Source organism: Panicum virgatum, chromosome 6N, assembly GCF_016808335.1.
Source record: "Panicum virgatum strain AP13 chromosome 6N, P.virgatum_v5, whole genome shotgun sequence".
NCBI classification, from domain to species: Eukaryota; Viridiplantae; Streptophyta; class Magnoliopsida; order Poales; family Poaceae; genus Panicum; species Panicum virgatum.
The window spans coordinates 22,295,644-22,301,643 of record NC_053150.1 but is presented as its reverse complement, the minus strand read 5'-3'; positions in this window follow the sequence as shown (position 1 = coordinate 22,301,643).

Sequence of the window (6,000 nt, the reverse complement as noted above, 5' to 3'; positions counted from 1 at the left end):
CCTCCCCCTCTAGGGTCGGACACCCCGGTGATCCTTACAGGCGGGCGGCGGTCGAGGGCAGGGGCCGTCGCGGTGGCAGGCTGAGGTCGGGGCCGGTGAGCTCCTAGGCCAGCGGGCGGCGGTCGAGGGCGATCGACGGCGCGAGGAGTCCGACGGGTAGCGGTCGAAGCGGGCGCGCGGGAGGCCGGGAAGACGGCGTCATCGATCGAGGAGCGCACGGGCGGCACGGCGGCGGCGTTCTTGGACAGCGGCGACGGCAGGCGGCACGATGGCGACGGGCGGGGAGCAGCGACGTCGAGGATGAAGAGGGGAATGGCGATCGATCTAAGTCCCAGGACTTATATAGGACGGCAAGTTTAGTACCGGGCCGTGGCATCGTCTGGTACTAAACTGGCAGCTGGGACATTTAGTACCAGGCGTAGCCACGGCCTGGTACAAAAGTGTCACTTAGTACCGGGCGTAGCGACCGCCTGGTACTAAATTGAAGCATTAAGTACCGGGCGCTGCCATGGCCCGGTACTAAAGAGCGTGCACTGGCAGGAAAATTTCGTGGAGGACTTCAGTACCGGCCGTAGCCACGGCCCGGTACTAAATTATAAAAAGTAATATTTTACAACATTTATTTTCTACATTTCTCATGTGTAACAAATTAACAAAGGCATTAAAAATAGAAATATATAATATTTTGGACATGCAAAATTATATTATACATTGCATTATGAACAATTTACAGAATATATGTTTATTTGTAACAAATTGTTTTATATACCTTATAAATATGTTTGGGGTGTAACAAATTAAATAAATTCATGAAAACGCTAATATATATTATATAGATCAAAATAAATTTTGTACCATTTTTCATGTGTATCAAATTAACAACTCAAATATAGGTCAAATCGAATATAGATTTTTACATGATTTTGATCCGATATTCAATACAAATTTATATTATTTATGACCACAAAAAATATATATTACATAAATCACTTGATCAAATGAACAATAAAGTAAAACATAATGAATACACAATATTATGACTCAACATTATTTAATGGAATATTTACAATTTTCCTTTTGACGAACGTCCCTTGGTCGTGATCGCAGCGTAAATAAGGAGCGTCCTCTTTGGATTACAAGATGTTTGGGTCAACATCAACTGAGAACGGAGGACGATCATCAAACTGATCAAAGTCTTCTGACTTGTCCGAAATATCCTCAACTCCAATGATTTTTTGTTTTCCTGGAAGAACTATGTGGTGTTTTGGCTCGTCATCGAGCTTGATTGAATTTTTCCTAGGCTTGCTTGACATGTCATTCACGTAGAACACCTGTGCGACATCCTTGGCTAGGACGAATGGTTCGTCTTTATATCCAATCTTTTTGAAGTCCACAATTATCATTCCATACCAGTTTATCGTTACTCCTCCTCCAGCTCGGTTCACCCATTGGCACCGAAACAAAGGAATCATCAAAGGCCCATATTTTAGTTCCCATATCTCCTCTATGACTCCGAAGTAGTTGTTCTTATTTCAATCATTGCCTATTGCGTCTATACGCACACCACTATTTTGGTTCGTGCTCTTTTCGTCTTGAGCTCTTTTGTAAAATGTATATCCATTAATCTCGTACCCTTGGTACTGCATGATTGTCATTGATGGGCCCCTTTCTAGCCATTGAAGTTGCTCTGCAATCGTGGCGTCACCCATCAATTTTGCTCTAAGTCAAACAGCAAAGTTATCTATGTGATGCCTTGCAATCCAGGCCTCGGGCTTCCTTGGGTTTTCAGATCGTATGATATTCATGTACTCATCCATATATGGAGCCACGAGTGATGAATTTTGTAGAACGGTGAAGTTTGCTTTGCGGATTTCACTTTTTGGGATGTGCATATTAGATTTCTTCCCTAGTATGCCCTTTCCCTTCAGTCTCCCCTCGTGGCGTGACATGGGGACCCCAATTGGATTAAGATCATCAATAAAGTCAACACAAAACTCAATGACCTCCTCTGTTCCATAGCCCTTGGCGATACATCCTTCTAGTCGAGAACGATTGCGAACATACTTCTTAAGAACTGCCATGTATCTCTCGAAAGGGAACATGTTGTGTTGGAATACATGTCCCAGAATATTTATCTCTTTGATAATATGAACCAAGAGATGTGTTATAATATTAAAGAATGAAGGTGGAAACACCATCTCAAAGCTGACAAGGCATTGCCCAACATCATTCTGTAGTTGTATGAGCTTCTCCGGATCGATTGCCTTCTGTGAAATTTCGTTGAGGATAGCACATAACTTCATGATTGCCAATCTAACATTCTCTGGTTGAATACCCCTCAACGCAACTGGAAGCAATTGTGTCATCAGAACGTGACAGTCATGAGACTTTAAATTTGTGAACTTTTTTTCTTTCATGTTTGTTCTTCCTTGTATATTTGACGAGTACCCGGACGGTACCTTTATACTGTTCAAGCAATCAAACATGCTTTCCTTCTCCTCTTTACTGAGAGTGTAGCTAGCAGGACGTAAGTAGTGTTGTCCCTTCTCTCTCTTCTCAGGTCGAAAATCTTCTCGTTGTTTTATTTCTTTCAGGTCACGTCATGCTTCCAATGTATCTTTTCCCTGACCATAAGTACCAAGGAAACCTAATACATTCACACAAAGATTCTTTGTCAGGTGCATGACATCAATTGCATTGCGGACCTCCAAGACTTCCCTATATGGTAGCTACCATAATATAGACTTCTTCCACATCGATGCATGGCCGTTTTCATCATTCGAAACTGGTTGATTGCCGCGACCCTTTCCGAACACTACATGAACATCCTTTATCATTGAAAAAACACGATTTCCGTCATAGAACATAGGCATAGCAAAGTGTCCGGTTCCCCTTTGAAATGTTTCCCTTTCCTTCTCAAGGGGTGTTTGAGGGGAAGAAATCGACGATGGCCCATATACACGACCTTCTGACAATTTTTCAGGTACAAGCTATCGGTTTCATCTAGACAATGGGTGCAGGCCTGATATCCCTTGTTCGACTGCCCAGACAAGTTGCTAAGTGCAGACTAATCGTTGATGGTTACGAAAAAGCAATGCTCGGAGGTCGAAATTCTCCTGTTTGTACTCGTCCCACACACGTACACCTTCTCTCTTCCACAACAATAAAAGTCATCAACCAACGGTCTTAGGTACACATCAATATCGTTGCCAGGTTGTTTCGGGCCTTGGATAAGCGCCAGCATCAATATATACTTTCTCTTCATGCATAGCCAAGAAGGAAGGTTGAACATACAAAGGGTCACATGCCATGTACTGTGACTGCTCCCCCACTGGCCGAATGGATTCATTCCATCTGTACTTAAACCAAATCTTATGTTCCTTGGGTCGCTGTCAAAATCTGAGAATTGTCTATCCAAGTTTCTCCACTGAGACCCATCTGCAGGGTGTCTCATCATCTGATCTTGCTTACGCTCTTCTTTATGCCACTGCATCAATTTAGCATTTGTCTTTTTTCTTTGCGGGCTCACCGTCGACATCACTAGGATCATTTTGCCTGATCTTATACCGCTTTGCATCACGGATAGGACATGCATCCAGTTCCTCGTATTCACCAGGGCATGAAACCTTTCGACGACTTGTGGGCCTCAGCAGCATCGAGAAAAGTTTTAAGACTGTTAATCCACGCCATTGTGCACCGCTGGTCGTACATCCATTGTCGATCCATCTACAAATAATATATTCTCGTTGGATAAGCAATTTCATTCAATGAAAAAGAACTTCACAATTTTGTATTAACGAACAATATTATTACATCTAACACAATTTATTCAACAACACATAAGTCTTCAACCATCTAGCATGATTTAGTCAACACCACATATATTGATTGCATTAGAAAACGAACACAAACATCCCAACAACCAACATGCAACTTAAAAATTCGCATAACAACACATAGGTTTTCAACCGTCCATGCGTGGGAACCTCAATTTTGCTCTGACGGATTTCTTGCTGGCGCAGAAGAAGATGGCGAAGCTGGAACCTCCGGGTTTGGCGGCGACGAACCATAACACCGCAACAAATCCTCAAGATCAAAGGGGGGTTCCTCGCCCCTTGCCACACATTCTCTATATTCTTTTTCCAAGTAATGGAGCGCTGCCCTATGAAAATCGCTAGGTTTCTTGAACCGACGACCTACTGGACTTGTGCCCTTCTCTCTAGAAGGACAACGATCACCCCCACCGGCTTCACTCCCTCCAGCTGTAGAAGCCATATTTACTGGAAAACACTTTTATTTTTCAAAACATTATAAATTCTTAGAATTACAATAAAAATATACTCATACTCACTAGACATATCCAAATTAAATCTACAATCTATAATGCAAAGTCACATTTACTCTCATTTAGAAAAACCTGAATAAATTAATTGAAATAAATCACATTAACTTTCAAATTAATTGAAAAAAATCTCTATATCTCGAGCCATTATATCGAGCCATCAACTCTTACAATTACAATGCAAATATTAATTACTATTATAATTGCAATGATCACATCTTATAAATAACAATGAAAACATATACAAAACACCAATAATTACTCTCACAATTACCATTAAAATATGTACATTATATCCTCATACGCGAGTTTCATAGGCATTTACCATGAAGTCTGAAATGTAAACAAATTAGAGTTGCTATTGAGGCATTAATCATCATTATGTGTCCTGCTATGTCACAGCTCTGCCTAAGCCCTTATTCTTCGTCGGTCCTGACCTCACCCTATCTACATAATAAAGGGTCTAGAAAAAGTTGTGACAGAGCAGGTGCGATGTGACTAATTCCCCAATAGCAACACTAATTCGTTTACATTTCACACTTGCTAGTAAGTGTCTATAATCTACAATGCAAAATCACATTAACTATCAATCAGAAAAACCTAAATAGATTAATTGAAATAAATCTCTATATCTCCTAATTATTTTGACACTCTTCAGTTTGAGGCAAGCACTCTTCATACCAGGCCGATGCCTTGGGATGGAATGCAATCATGGTTCACACACTTTTCAATATCTAGAAACCATCTAGAAGAAAAAAAAACTTTATTTCGAAAAATATATGTCGTTAACCTCGACCCTGCGGTGATGACACTGGCTTTCGGGGGGACACGGTTCGATACAAGGACGTCACCAATCGGCTAGTCACAGCACCAACATTTATGGTTAATAGGAACGCAGCACTTGGCACAGGCAGCGTGCTCGTTGATATGCTCTCAGTGCAACAATGACCACGCTAACTGCGCCAAATGTTGTGTTCGTATTAACCGCAAGTGCTGGTGATGCGATCAGCTGATTGGCGACGTCCTTATAGCGCATCGTGTATCCCGAAAGGTAATGCCATCACCGTTAGATAGAGATTAACGACGTATACTTGTTTCAAAATAAAGATTTTTTTAGCTTCTAGATGGTTTCAATGTGAGCCTGAATAAATACATCACTAGAGTGTCAAAATAATCCATTCATAATACAAAAAATTCTACTATACTCATTTCAGTAATTCATTATAAAAAAATTTACTTTTCACATATGGTCATATATACAAGTAAATCACATGAACTCTCTAAACTCATTCTAAAAATTTCCACTGTCCACATACTCAACTCATTCGAAAAATAAAAAATATACTACGGTCATTTCTAATATTTAGGAAATGGTTGAAAAATATCTTTATAAGTTATCCATATTCAACCTAGCCATAAGAGCTTCGCTCAAATTCAAGTGATGTGTTCTATATCTCAAATCATTGAATAAATCAAAGAAATCATGCTCATTCTTACTATTTCTAAAATCACAAATTTCTCTAACAGGTCTATGAAGAGGATCCTTCAGTTGGCTGTTCGATTGGTTCAGGCGTTTGCCTTGCTCCGCCAATGCTCCGCCAAAAAGCAGCGCCAGCAGCAGGACATGTTGACCTTTGAAAGGAGATGCTCGAATGCAT